A 15,783-nucleotide genomic window follows, 5' to 3' on the forward strand; every position below is an offset into this window, starting at 1 on the left:
GGATGCCAGGCACTGTGCGACGGTGCAACAGAGTGACAACCTCAGTTGCCCTTGCTCTCCTGGGGCTTACAGTCCATCAGGAACTGAATCCAGTGACCAGGAAAGTCCAATGATCCCTGAACCATAAAGGGGATTTGATCATAAGGGACCTTCACTCCTGAGGGCCTTTATAATAGTTTTCCACACGCATTTGTTTTCACAGAAAAGCAGGTTGTTCCCTGTAAAGAATCTGACTTCACCGTGTTGGAATGGTGAATAACAGCATCTTTCTAAGGTTATTGTGAAGGTTAAATAAGGTATATTCTCAATACATATTAGCAATTACTACCAGGTGTCAAGCCTGATCCAAGGCATGTCAATTCCAGGACCCAGCTAGTGTCCTCTTAGCTGCAAATAAACCCCTAAATTGGCTCCTGTAAATCCGACAAGAGTGAAGAATGCTATAATCTTAGTGGAGGTGATCCAACCAGGAACCCCCAATTCTCAGTCAGACCAGGTCTTTCTCTGCACCAGATGCTTTGCTTTCATTATATTCACAACAACCTTGAGAGGGGGTCCTATTATTATTGCTATTTTACAGAAGAGGAAATTGAAGCACAAGAGGTTAAGTAATTTGGTCAAATTCTGAGAAGCTAGTATGAGGAGTCATAGTCCAGATTGCAATCTCAGTTAGTCTGATTCCAGCCCTTGTGTTATAATCTGCTCTGTCCCTGGGGCATCAGATACCCGGCAGAGTGGGGTTGTGGGACATCCAAGAGGACCAGCCTTCGGGATTTTAGGGGGGTTGGCTTTTCCAGGAGGCAACACCTACTACCACAGTCAGTCCAAGCCTGGCTTTCTCCTTCTTAGTGAAAGGTGAGTGAGGAGAGATGTCCTTCCCCACCATCATGCTGAATGTCCTCTCTTCAGAGTCCTTACTCTGAGCACCCATTCTTTACTACCTGCTCCCTCCCATGTGTTATGGACTGTCTCCCCTAATAGATTCTAAATTCCCCAAGGAGTAGGATACAAGGGCATTATCTACTTTGTCACTCCCCCTGCAGAGTTCTGCCTAAGATCTGGAATACAGTATATGTTTCATAAATATTACTGTTATGAACTGAATGTTTGTGTCCTCCCCAAATTCATAGTTGAATTCATTGGTTGAATTCAAATTCATTAATTGAAGCTCTAATCCCCAATGTAGCTATATTTACATGTGGAGCCTTTAAGAGGTAATTAGATTTAAATGAGGGCATGGGAGTGGGAAGGGGTCATGATAGGATCAGTGCCCTTATAAGAAGAAGAAGAAAGAAAGGATTTCTCTGTCTCTCTTCCACGTGAAGGCACAGCAAGGTGGCTGTCTGCAAGCAAGGAAGAGAGCCCTGACTAGGAAGTGAATTTGCCAGCACTTTGATCTTGGATTTCCCAGCCTTCAGAACTGTGAGAAGTAAATGTGTGTTGGTTAAGCCCCATAGTCAATGGTATTCTGTTACAGCAACCTGAGCTAAGACAATTGCTGATAGATATATCTTGGGGACTGAATCTTGTCCCCTAATCTTTCATCAATAAACATTTATTGAACATCTTCTAGGTTCCCATTCATTCAACAGATGCTTATTAAGCTGTTATGTGTTCATTCAACATTTACTGAGGATCTACTCTGTGCCCAGGATTAGGCAGCTCCATCTATGTCTTTAAGGAGATCTCTCAGTCTAGAGGGGACCCCCGCCTGTCAGTATCCAAAGGGGAACTGGCTTACTAATTCACACACGTAGTAGTTTCATGCACAATGCTAGCTCCAGCAGGAAACTCAGCAGTATAAGCACAAAGCCTTTACTCTATCCAAGGAGCTGAGAGTGAACATGAAGAAGTGAGCCTTCAAATCTACATTGCAGACATAGGAGAGATGACAGGAACCAGGGAAGATGAATGACGGCAGACCCTGAATTCTGGCCCTTGAACTTATCCCAGGTATCGGATCTCTCTGAACCTTAGTTTCCCATTTTCCATCTGTGAAATGGTAATCCTCATGCCTGTTATGGAGCTGTGTGAGGCTCAGTGGAGAGGGTACACAAAAGACTTCCACCAAGTCCTGGTGGGGAGAAAGAACAGTGCAACAAATGTAGCTATTATTATTAAAGAAGCCTGCAACCCACTGTGAGTGGGGCCAGTCACAAGGATGGAGTGATGGAGGGAGTGAGATCAGGATGACTTATTAACCTTGAGCTGGCGGCCTGGTGAGCGTCTCTCCACTTGGCGCTGGCTTGCCCTGCCTGCTGGCTTGCTGTGCCTGCAGGGCTGGGGCAGACTATGGGTGGGGTGTTTATTCTGGGAAGCAGCCCTGGCTGCTCCTCACACCCTTTACCAGTGAGAAAGGAGGGCTTCAAGTCAGAACTGAGGCACCTTCTGGGCCTGGTGTGGCCCTTAAGATTGTGCCCACCTGCCTGAAGGGCCCAGGGCTGAGAATGCCCAGGAGGCACAGCCTCAAGGGTCAGCTGGGTCATTCAGGTTTGGGACACACTCTCCCAGTGGGACTCACCAGACCTTCAAGAAGACTGGTCCTAGAGGTCCTGAAGTACTCCACTTTTGGAGTACTGGAGGCCAGTCCTGGATGTCAGTGTGGAGGTGAAGCCTCTGGGCTGAGGGGTGAGGGTAGTGATACTGGATAAGGGGTTGTGGCTTCTCTGCCCCTAGAAGAGCCCCCGAGTGCTTTCATCAGGGTCAGTTTCATGATATTCACCTGTGCAATCCCACAAGCCTGGCACTTAGGAGGGCTCAAGCTTTGGGGTTCAATTTCTCCCATCACCATCTTGAAATTGTTATATTTTTAACACAGAGACCCACTGTTGTCCTTTTGCACTGGGCCCGCCCAATGGTACAGCCGGTCCCGCCTTCATGCTTTGGTTTCCCCCAGTATGTAACTTCTCTCTCCAGTGGGGCGTTCAGATCCAACCCTCAGCCACACCCAGGCAGTACGGAGTACCCAGGTAAGCCCATTTCGGGAAAGATAGTGGGGGTCTGCCCCTCCGGAAAAGCCCAAGATGGGTAAGTCAACAACTTTCCTGAGCTTCTGGATGACAATATTACTTATCTTTACCTCAGTTGGACTGTTGGGATGGTTAAAAGTTCACATAAAGGACACAGTGACTAGCACGGAATAAGCCCTTAATAAATTAGAACTATTATTTTCAAAAATGAGGATTATAACAGGCGCTAGCTTGGAGGAAGGTGAGAAGGGAGTGGTCAGCCCCGGATCCCCACGGACCTGCCGCAGGAAGGAGAAGCCGCCCCTCCTCCCTTCCCAGGGAAGAGACCCCCCCACACACACATAAGGCAGGGACGAGGGGGCGGAGGATCGGGAGCGACACATTTCTGAGTCGTGACCAAGTGGAAACTCCCTCCCCGAGGCGGAAGCCGGGGGCGCCCCACTGGAGCCGGAGCCTCCCCTGGGGCGGGACCAGCGGTCCGGGGGCGGGGCGCTGCGGGGGACCCGGGTCCCGCCCCTCACCCTCATATGAATATGAATGAGCCAGCCAGGCGAGCGGAAGTGTGAGGCGGGCCGGCTGGCTCGCGGTGGGGGCGTGGGCTGGTAGCGAACGTCCCGCCCCTCCCGCCCCGCGCGGGGCCTCCTTCCGGCTGGCACGCCCCGGACGTGACCTCGGGGGTGCGCGCCGGAGCCGCCCGCGGGGAGGTGCCTGCGCCCCCAGCACAGGTAGGGCAGTCCTTTGTCCCCGGCGCCGCCCACCGAAACCCGGGTCCTACAGCCAGCCGGGTCTCCCGGCTCTTGTGCGCGCTATCCCTCTTGTTCCTGCCCCAGTTGGGCGTCCGGACCCTGAATCAGACTCCTAGGCGCACCCGCAGCCCCGGAGACGTGATAGGAATACTTCACTCCGACGAGCGCGGGCACAGGGTAGGGAATGTAGAAGCAGCTCTGCCCTTAAAGGGCTTACGGGCCAGGGCGAGGGAGGCCAGAGGGGTGCATCAGTGGAATGTCCAGTATGTCAAATGAGTATGTCAGGGTGAGGACAAAAGCGGGGAAGGCTTTCTGGAATGTGACTTTTGGGTCAAGACCTGGAGGAAGCCAGGGAACCAGCTGGCAAGTGGGGGATGTGAGGAGCAGCCGGGCACTGAGGCTGTAGTGGAGAGGAGGGGATGAAAAGGATGGAATAATGATAATAGCTCACGTATTGAGCCAGGCCAAGTGCTAGGTGCTTTATGATATTTTTTTAATGATCAGGACAACTTGGACCTGGGAGCTACTATTAGCTGAGAGGAAATCCGGCTCAGGGAGGTTAAATAACTTGCCCAAGGTCACACAGCAATGGAGCCTAAGGAGACTGACGTCAGTCCCTGAAACACGCCCAAGAGACCCAGGGTGGGGTGACCTTGACCAAGATAGGTTCTTCACTTTGCTCCTCAGTTTCCTCCCAAAGTACTAGAGAGAGGGGGAGGTGAGTGACTTGAAGGGAAGGGTGGCCTGTAACAGTCTGCCTAAAAAAGTGTGCTGTAATGCATACCTAGCAATTGGGGCCATGAAACCCTAAAATTAGTGTACAGAACAAGGCTGTAGCAGGAGTTTTCCTGGATGGAAGTCTCTCTGTTCTCCTGGGACAAGCTTTTGTTGTCTGGGAAACACTTGTCACCCCTCCAGGCTTTGGAGCAGGTACAAGTGGCTTTGGGAAAGGAGACAAGTGGATTTGGTCAAGGTAGAAGACCTGGAGCTGGGAAGAGGCTGCTTCTGGTAGTGGATTACAGGGAAAGTCTGGTATGGCTGAGTGCTCTGGAACAGTAACAAAGACCTTGTCAGCCAGGCAGGCTCTGTGTACCCACGAGGAGCAACTTCAGGACAAGCAGAATCACCCAACACCCCTGTGAACCTGGAGAGATTAAAGCACACCTGCAAAACCCACCCAAGTCTGTGCTGGCAAGCAGGTTCTCTGATCACTGACCAGATGTGATGGAAAGGACCTCAGAATTGCTGATCAGGGCTCTGCTGGCTGTGCCCATCACCTCTCTGTTGTGGAAGAGGGAGATGTTTTTATGCTCCTGTGATCTGCCTATGATCTGGTCCCAAGGCACTGAAGGCCTGTAGGTTTCTCATGGAGACCTCTCTTCCAGCCTGTCATAGCTTCCAGTCTTGACTTTTGGGCTGTGATGTGAAATATGGTCCTGAGAGGATTAGGAGTAGGACCTGGCCGTCTGTGTTTGAGGCTCAGGTCTGTGTTTGAGCCTCAGGACACCAGTGAGTCTGAGATCCTAGTGATAGAGGACCACAGGAGAACTTACTGTTAGGCCATTTGGTAGACAAGAGAGGCTCAAAGAGAGAGGTTACAGTGGTTCACCTGAGAGCCCACAGCTATGAAGTAGGAGAGATAAGATCCACATGCAAACCTTTGGAGTCCAGAGCCCAAGCCCTGTCCCTCGGGAGTGGATTCACCCCAGCAGAAGGGATGTACTTTTTATGTGGCTACATGTTGCTAAATTGGGTGCCTTCGAGACCCCCCCCCCACACACACACACACATACACTCACACACTCACTCTGTGGGGCATAGGGATAGGCAGGGGATGATGACCAAAGGGGAGACCCTTTCTGTTCTCAGCTATGCCTATGTAGTCCCTGGGCCTCATCCCCAGGCACTGGCATCTGTGCCGAATCAGTCCCTTTTCAGGATGGGACTGGTGTAAGAGGGGCCAGAGGCACTTTCACAACTGCCTGCCAGTTTCTTCAGCCAGGGGCTTCCTCTTCCTGAAATCTTGGGCTTTGGTCTTGGGCCCTGGGCCCAAGGAGTGAATGATTCCGCTTGGGCACCCAGAACCACCCACAGGTCCTGGCCTTGAACTAAGGGCACAGCTAAAGCTATGGCTGCTGACTGGGTGGCTATGAGTGGGGGTGCCAGGATGAAGGGAAAGAGGTCTGAGGTGGCACATGTGAGTCATAAGACTCTTGTGAATAGAATGTCAGAAGGAGATGGGAATTGATCCCCTCAAATGACCCCTGTGGGCCCAGACTGAAGCTTGGTTGGGCATCATTCCACAAAGCGAGGGGCTGCTGGTTAGATTCCAGGTCGGGGCACATGCCTAGATTGTGGGCTGAGAGGCAACTGATGGATATTTCTCTCCCTCTGTTTCTCCCTTCCCCTCTCTCTAAAAATAAATAAATAGCCCTGGCTGGTGTGGGTCAATGGATTGAATGCAGGCCTCGAACCTCAGGGTCATGGGTTCGATTCCTGGTCGAGGCACATGCCTGAGTTGCAGGACAGATTCCCAGTTGGAGGTGCGCAAGAGGCAACCACACATTGATGTTTCTCTCCTCTTTCTCTTTTCCCCTCTGAAAATAAATAAATAAAATCTCTATTATAAAAAAAAATAATAAATAAAGTCTTTAAAAAAAAATAAATGACCCCTGCGGGCCAGAGCTGGTGAGCAGTCATTCTGCACATTGCTTCATGTTGATCTGATCCCCCCTTCCCTCTGGACCTCTTGTCTCCCTGGAGATATTTTGAGTCTTAAACTCAGTGCATTCTCAAACTCAACATGCTGACCAGTAAGTTTGGGGCAAAGCTCAGGGATCTGTATTCTTGACTAGCTCAAGAGACTTGTGATGCATGTGGTCCTCTCATGAGTCTGGAAAACCCCTGCCCCAGGTTTCCTAGCCAGGCAGCTGTGAAGAACCCCTTCCAGGCATTCTGGCAGATAAGAGACTAGTGTGCCTAATGGTTTTCCACAACAATTTAAACACATTCTCCATTGGAGCACTTAGCTGAGCTTCTCCCCTGTTTGAAATAAATGATGGGGTCTCAATCAATCAATAGTCCTGTCTCCATCTCTCTCCTGCCAAGTTTCCCAAAGATCAGGCCACCCTAGACTACCAACTCACTTCTGAGCTTGTTCTGCCCTGAGCTCTCCCTTCACACAGCACTTCACACCAGGTTCTGCTTAAGTCCTAAAGCCCCCAGGGTCTGCCTATGGCCCCTGAAACAGGTGTTCCCTAAGTTTCCATCTTTGGACCTCTTTTGCGTGACAGGTTTCCTCAGTTGAAGAGCAAAAGTGAGGGGAACCCCCATTTCTACTCAAGAGAGTTCCCAATATTTATACCCAACCTTAGGGAGCGCCAGGCCCACTTTGTTAAGGGCTAGCTTGATGTCTTCCCTAGGCCAGTCTACTGGAGCTCTTCCAAATAGGCTGTTTGATTTGAGGGGGATCCAGTCACACCTGTCACTTGGGGTGGTCCAGCAGGGTGGCTTCTTCCTGAAGCTATACACCCTGGGAGAGAAAAGAGTGCCTGCAATCTTTAAGGGAGCCCCTTTTAGTAGCCAGGCTTCCCTGTTGGAAACTTTGGGCTTCTTTTTGCTTTCTCTGATAAAACTGTTACCACCATCTTATCTTTTTGACCCCTGAGCCTCCACCCCAATTGGTGTTCTGGTGCAGGAGGTTTCTGGCCCCAGGATCTCTTTGAACCGCCCAGACACATACTTAGTCCTTTCAGTCCCTAGTTTGAGATTTTTGAAATTTACCAGCAGCCTGCTCACTTTGCACAGGGCTAGACACAGCCCAGGCGTGCATGCCCAGTGCTTTGGACTAGTTTGCTGACTGCTCAGAGACTGCCCAGCTCTCCTCCGTCTGTGTTAGGGGCCACATGGCATTGGGCCACACAGATGGCCCCTGCCTGAAGTTACGGATCTTGGTTCAGATCCTGGTTTTGCCCTAGCCAGCCTCATGACCCAACAGATTCCTTGAATCCTCAGAATCCCTGTTTCCTCCTCTGTAATGTTGAAGCTGGTGATGATAGCCTATCTCACGAGGCTCTTATGAAGATTGACATTATGTGACTTCATCAATAAGGGTCCTTGGTGCATAATACTGCCTAATCTGTATTATGTCATTTAATCCTCAAAACTGCCTTATCAGGTAGATTGTTGCTGTCAGGTCCATTTTGTAGATGATGAGAGAGAGGCTGAGAGAACCCAAGTGATTCACCCATGACCACACAGCTATAAAGTAGCAGAGGTAGGATTATTCTAGTAAAATCATTTCACTCCAGAGTCTAAGCTTCTAACCACAAACATCTCACCCCCACATTCTCAGCTCTGAGTTCTCTTTATCTTTTGTTCATTCATTCAACAAATATTTATGGCTTGCCTACTACCTAAGGATATAGCAGTAAATGAACGGAGGAAGCTGTGCCTTCAGGGAGCACAATCTGGTGAAGACCAGATAGGAAGACATGTATAGGAACTCCTGTAGATACTTGCCCACACACTTCTTCCTCACTATCTGCCCTTGGGGCACAGAGGACAACTCCCTATCTTGCCTCCCTACAGTTTCTCGTTCCAGGTGGCTTCAGGCGGTGGGCGTTGGCTAAATTGGACTGAATGTGGTTTTGACCGTTGTGAAGGAGGAAGTGAATCACAGCAGAATCTGATACAGGGTTTGAAGGCATTGGAATCTTCAGTGGATGGGAGCAATGGCTGTACTGGCTTGGAAGGAATGGGTACCACCATTCAAGACCAGGCTGAGGACAGGTTTTATTAGGGAATACAAATCAAAACCACATCAAAGTACTGCTTTCCACCCACTAGGATGCCTATAACGGAAAAAGAGAGATAGTAGTAAGTAGTGGGAAGATACGGAGGAGTGGGAACCCTCGCACTCCTGGTGGCAATGTCAAGTCGTGCAGCTGTTTTGAAATAGTCTGGCATTTCCTCAACATAGAGTCACCCGGCACTGCCATTCCTAGGCATATACCCACGAGATTTGAAAATATGCATCCAGGCAAAAACTTCTACATGTACATAGATGTTCATGGCAGCATTATTCACAATAGCCAAAAGGAGGAAACAACCCAAATGTTCATGAACTGATGAATGGGTAAATAAAATGTGGTCTAGATATACAATAGAATATTTATTCAGCCTTGAAAAGGAATGTTCTTTTTAAAAAAAAATATTTTATTTATTTATTTTTAGAGATGAAAGGGAGGGAAAGAGAGAGAGAGAGAGAGAGAGACATCAATGTCCGGTTGCTGGGGGGTTATGGCCTGCAACCCAGGCATGTACCCTGGCTGGGAATCAAACCTGGGACACTTTGGTTCCCAGCCCACGCTCGATCCACTGAGCTATGCCAGCCAGGGCTTGAAGTTCTTTTCTTTTTTAAAATTGATTTTAGGGAGAGAGAGAAACATCTATTGGTTGTTCCACTTATTTATGCATTCATTGGTTGATTCTTATATGTGCCCCGACCAGGGATTGAACATGCAACCATGGAGTATCGGGATGACTCTCTAACCACTTGAGCTCACTGGCCAGGCAGGAATGAAGGTCTGACGCAGGCTACAACATGGATAAACCTTGAAAACATTATGCTGAGTGAAGATGCCAGACAGAAAAGGCCACATACTGTATGGTTCCATTTATATGAGATGTCCAGAATAAGCAGGTCAATAGAGATGGAAAGTGGAATACTGGCTGCCAGGGGCTGGGGGCACAGGGATTGGAGAATAACTGTTAATGGCTGCAGGTTTTCTTTTGGAAGCAATAAAAATGTTCTAAAATTGATTGTGGTGATGGTTGCACAACATAGTGAATATACTAAAAACATTGCATTGTATAGTTTAGAATGGTAAGTTGTGTAGTATGTAAATTATATCTCAATAAAGTTCTTATTGAAAAAATATTAGCCATTAATGCTGACAGAAGGCATCAGGAAATGGACTTGCTGAGTGACTGGGGGAGATTCTTTGCGGTAACATTGCCATAGTACTCATGAAATGATTGCAGGGAAGTGGCTCTGGGTAGAGGAGGCTTTGATCCATGCTTTAGGCCTCAGCATGTGTTACCTCTGAGAGTGGCCCCCCACCTCATAACCCTCTCCTTACCACTTCCCATCAGCCTCAGCCCTTCCTTCTTTCTTTCCTCTTCAGCACTTCACAAGCTTGGAATCATTTTCTGTCTGTGGATATGATTTTGTCTGACTCTTGCTGAGCTGAGCTCCATGAGGTCGGGGGTTTGTCTGTCTCTGGTTTGCCCGCAGTAGGTGCTCAAAACTTAACAAGTGAATGAACCCACGTAGGGTAGGGAAAAAGTAGGTTTATGGTTGTGAGTACAAGAAACACAGAGTTTACTCTTGTGTTGTTATTTATTAATCAATGTATTATTTTCTACACGAGCAACTGTAAATCCATTTTTGGCGGATCCTGTATATGCTGATAACTGGGGGAGGTCTGGGCCGTGTGCAGTCTGGGCTTGCTGCAGGGTAGGGAGTGAGCAGAGTGGATCAGGGTGTCTCCTGGCTCCAATGGCTTTCATTTTCTCTTGTTTCAGTTCCAGGAGAATGTCTCAGGAAAGGAAGCCCAAAGCCTGGTGTGGATGGGAAGAGGGGAGAGGGGAGGGTAGCAGGAGTGGGGGCTGGGCGGGCCTGGGGAGGAAGTCTGTAGCCCCAGGCTGCGGAGGGCGTGGTGTCTGTGTTTGCACCTTTGGAATGTGGCTGATTCACTCTGGGGAGAGCCATGTGCAGCCACTGCTGCTGCCTTGGATCTGACATCTGGAGGCTGAATTCCCAGAGGACACAAATTCTTGCAAGCAGATGCCAACTTTGAAGGTTAAACTGAGTGATGGAGCTGCTTTAGGAGGGGGCCAAGAGCACCCCCCCACCCCCCACCCCCCACCCCCGGCCCTGCAGGATTCTGTGAGAGAGGTGAGGCCCCATCCCCAGCTCTGTCCCAATCCTTAAGCTACCAGAGCCTCCAGGGAAACAGCGTGAGCTCTGCAGTCAGACCTGTGTTCAAAGACTAGTTACTTAACAACTCATAATTGCAAAGGCTGAGAGCCTGGCTGATCAAGTGCTCAGCAACAGTGCTGGGACACTGGCTTGCACCTCTGGGTCCAGTATCCTCTGTGTCGCTCAGCTTGGCTCTCCCAGAGCTCCAGCAAGATCCCAGGCTTGCCCACTGTTGGGTCCCAATTCATCCCCGTCGCTGATTGGACAGGTCTAGGTCAGGAGTTTGCCCCAGCCCAGGGCAGACACCCCTAGAGTCACATGGAAAAATGTGGGAGTAAGAGGTTCCCCAAAGGAGCCAATGCCAGGGGGTGGGCAGAAACAGCACACAACCCTGCTCTTCTTAGCTGCCTCCATGGTACGGCTTCTGGGGCTCTTGCCAGGCACTGTGCTCAGCTTCATGGCTCTTACCTACTGCATGTCCCATTGGCTAAGTTCCTTAAGTTCTCAGGAAGCTCATTTTCTTCATCTATGAAATCTCATAGGATTTTTCTTTCTTTTTTTTTAAGATTTGTAAAATGTATTTTTGGAGAGGGAGAGAAACATCAATCCGTTGTCTCTCCCATGCCCCCCACCAGGGACGTGGCCCGCAACCCAGGCATGTGCCCCAACTGAGAATCCGACTGGGGACATTTCAGTCTGAGGCCTGCGGGACGATGCCCGATGCCCAGCCCACTGAGCTACACCATTCAAGGCTCATAGGGTTCTCTTAAGGATTAAGTTAGACAATGCATGTAAATCCCTTGGTAACTGCCTGGCCCAGAGTAGGAAAGATGCTAACATGTCTAGTTCCCTTTCTCTTCCCTGTATCTAGTTATTATGTTATGTGCTCTGTGGCAGTGTGGGCATGTGTATGCACATGTGTGCATGTGTGTGCACATATGTACACAGCAGGTGCCTTTCTCTTTTCCAAGGAGTTCTCTTTTATTTGGCTTCCTCCCAGAGGGTTAGGAATTACACAGGACAGAGGGTGGAGGCAGGAGGGAGAGGGAAAGGATTGAGAGAGAAGTGTACGGGCCTCACTTGCAGGTCAGTAGGCTCAGGCCTACAGCTGGGAGTCACCTCTCTGTTCCCTTAGGGCTGGAGGAAGAGCCCAGGCTCTGAAGTGTGGCTGTCTCTGTCCATTCTATGCCACACTGTAAGCATGTCTGGCCATGTGACATTGGGGGATAGCCCCAAAGCAGGCTTGCTGATCTCATCATATATTCTCTCCTCTAGAAGCCTGGTATCTGGGGGTGGCTCAGAGAGGAACTCAGGCCTGGGTCTTCTCAGAACCTGAAACTGGTACTCAGAGTAGCCTGAACCTCTTGGACACCTCAGAAAAACTGGGGGCTTCTGGGATGGCAGAGGTCAGGTCTGCTACAAGCTGTTTGCACCTATTTGTCAACTGAAGTAAAGCATGTACCAGACTCTGCTTTGAGCCATGGAGTGCTAGGATGAGTGTTCTACCCCTGCTCAGTGTCCTCCCTTCCTGCCAGCCCTGCTTGGTGCCACACCTCTGAGCTGCCACAGGTCTGTGAGTGCCAGCTCATCCCCACCCAACCACCCAAGTCCTCCAACTCTCAGCCCAGATGCCGCCATGTGCAGCTGTGGTTATTCTCACTTCCATGGCTATGGGTTTAGTACCTCTGTGCAGATTAATTGGGACACTCTCTCAGTCACCGTGGCCAGGAGCGGTTCCTGCATGTTGGTCACTCATTCCCGTCTGTGTGCACTGAGCATGACTTTGTGACAGTCATCCCAGGATGCCAGGACTGTGCTGCTTGGCTCTTGTCTGGGTGTTGAACATTTTAAAATGTGTTCATATGTTGTCTTCCATTTTATGACAAACTCTTTAAAGTTGAAGGATATAGTAATGAGAGCTACATTTTCTGAGGTCTAAGTGCTTTTCAAAAATTGAGTTCTAGCCCTGATGGTGTGCTTCGGCGGACTGAGTGCAACCTGCAAACCAAAGGGTTGCTGGTTCGATTCCCAGTCAGGGCATATGCCTAGGTTGCAGGCCAGGTCCCCAGTAGGGGGCACACGAGAGACAGCCACACATTAATGTTTCCCTCGCTTCCTCCCTTTACTTCTCTCTAAAAATAAATAAATAAAATCTTTAAAAAGAAATTAGTGTTTAAAAAAATAAAAATTGAGATATAGCTGTGGCTCGGTGGGTCAGTTAGTTGGAGTATCGTCCTGTATACCTAAAGTTTGTGGGTTTTAATTCCTGGTCAAGGCACATACCTAGGTTGCAGGCTTGATCCCTGGTCAGGGCACATACGGGAGGCAACCGATCAATGTTTCAATGTTTCTTATTCACATTGATGTGTATCTCCATCTCCCTCTCCCTCTCTCCCTTCTCTTTCTAGCAATAAGCATATCCTCAGGTGAGGATTAAAAAATAAAAATAAAACTCGAGATAACATACCACAAAATTCACCCTTCTAAAATATACACTCAGTGGATTTTAGTATATTAGAGTTGTGCATCCATCACTACCATCTAATGTCAGAACATTTTCATCATCCCAAAAAGAAACCCTAGTAGGTTCTGGTAACAAAATGTACCACTCCCATGGGAAGGGGGTGTTGTTGGTAATGGAGGAGGCTGTGTATGTGTGGGATCAAGGGGCATATGGGAAATCTCTGTACCTTCTGCTCAATATTGCTGTGAACTTAAAATTGCTCTTAAAAATAAATAGATTAAGAACAATAACAAAACAAAACATAAAAGAAACCCTGAACTTATTAGCACTCACTCCCCATTCCTCCACTTCTCCTAGCCCCTGGCTATCACCAGTCTGCATCCTCTCTCCGTGGATCTACCTGTTCTGGAGATGGGACCTTCTGTGTCTGGCTTCTTTCACTGGGCATCATGTTTTTAAGATCCATTGATGTTGTAACATTTGTCAATCCTTCATTCCTTTTAACGGTTAAGTAATATTCCATTGTGTGGATAGATCAGAATTTGTGTATCCTTTCAATCTGTTGATGAGTGTTTGTGTTGTTTCTACTTTTTTTGAATAATGTGAATAATGCTGTGTGTGTGCACTTTTTATTTTTTGTGTAGATGAAGATTTTTAATATAAGTATTTTTAAAATTTTTTAAATGATTTTTTTAAATCCTTACCCAAGGATAGGTTTATTGATTTTAGAGAGAGGGGAAGGGAGAGAGAGAGAAATATTCATGTGAGAGAGAAACATCAGTCTGGATCTGTTGCTTCCCGCACACAGCCCAACTTGGAATGGAACACACAGCCTAGGTGTGTGCCCCAACCAGGGATTGAACCTGCAAACTTTTGGTGTATGGGACATTTCAACCAACTGAACCACCTGACCAGGGCTCAATATAACTACTTTTTAAATTTTATTTATTTATCTATCTATCTATTTATTTATTTATTTATATTGTATTTTTCCATTACCATTTATCCCCCTTTTACTCCCTCCCCCCACCCGCAATCACTACCCCATTGCTCATGTCCATTAGTCCTTTAATATAAGTGCTTTTTGACAAATGCTTTGCTTAATCCTCTCAGCAGCCCTGTGTGTCAGTGCTGGCATGCCTCCCCTCGTGCAGATGAGGAAACTGAGGCTCATAGAGGTGAGTCCAGTTGGAAGCACTGGGACTCTCTGGCCCCTGGCCGCCAAGCCCTGTGATGCCTACTGAGGTGTTTCTGTTCATTTTTAGCAGAGCCTTGCTGAGCGCTGTCTCACAGTAAGTGTTGCTGACTCTTCCAACAAGGGCCATGCAGACCTCAGGGCCCAGGTGTACTCCATGTTCTGTCAAGGTAAGTGCCAATCACTTGCTCAGTGGTGATCCTGTGGCCCTAGGGAAGAACCTCGGGGGTTACAGGAGATCCCTACTGCTGCAGATTCATCCATGGATCTGGGACTAGGCGTTTAACTGCTGCCTCTTAATACATTTTCATCCGGTATCACCTTGCTTTCCCAGAGGTCTCAAGGCTGCCTTTCATCTCTTACTTTGGATTTGGCACACAGACCCGTGTGTACCTGTTGGTGAACTTTGCTTCTTCCACCTCCCTTCCCTCATGGCATGGTGGGTAGGTATATAAGTCCTGCTGTCAGGCAAGCCCTCATTCAGGTCAGCTCTGCCACTGTGGCTGTGTGGTTTCGGGCAAGTTTCTGAACCCCACTGAGCCTGTATTTGCTCATCTGTAGTGGGGGGGGGGTCATAATAATACTACCTATTGATATACTGATTAGGTGGTTGTGGAGCTAAGAGAAAGGAGATGAAGTGCTCACTCAATACACAGCACCTCACATACACTTGGGAAGCCACCCGTCTCTGGTCAGTCCTCACTGCAAAGTCAGGCTGGCAGCGGCTTGGGAGGGGGCAGGAACTTCGTGTGTTTCCCTGTCCCTGGAGTAGTGAGGGGCTTCCATGACTCAGTTCTGCCCAAGGAGGGGAAAGTTAAGGCCAAGCCTCTGAGGTAGGAAACCCCAGGGACCTCCCTGTCCTCCTCCCCACTCTGCCCATCTCCCCATCCAGTGCTCCTGGCAAAGCTGGGCAGGGCTTGATGCATTTTGTTCTGGTTGCCTTGGCCCGGTCCTCTATCTATCCCTTCCCCAGATCTGCAACACAGACCTGCTGCCTCCCTTGTGGACCACTTTGAGTGGGTGCCACAGCCCACAGCCTGAGGCTAGAGGGGCAATCACTCAGAAGGGATGTGGGTCGACGACGGGAGGACCTCTTCTGGCCACCAGAGCAGAGCCTCCAGCTCCTGCCAGGGAAACCCTCTCTGCTGCTGCTGCTCAGCCTTTCCCAGCCCTGTGCCTCTCCTGCTTCTCACATTTCAACTTCTGAGTTACTGGTACCACCCTGTGCTGCTGCTGCTGCTGCTGCAGCAGCTGCAGCTGAGGCCACTGCACCAGACAGATGTTACCTCCCCAGCCCCCACTGCCATATGCTGGCAGTGGCTCACTATTGGAAATAGCAGCAGGGGCTCAAGGTCCACAGGGGCTGAAGGAGGAGAAAGCCATCCTGAAACCAGTCGCTTTGCTCTAGCCTGGCTCCCCTCCTG

Source organism: Phyllostomus hastatus, unplaced genomic scaffold (assembly GCF_019186645.2).
Source record: "Phyllostomus hastatus isolate PE091 unplaced genomic scaffold, TTU_PhHast_1.1 phas_scaffold_442, whole genome shotgun sequence".
NCBI classification, from domain to species: Eukaryota; Metazoa; Chordata; class Mammalia; order Chiroptera; family Phyllostomidae; genus Phyllostomus; species Phyllostomus hastatus.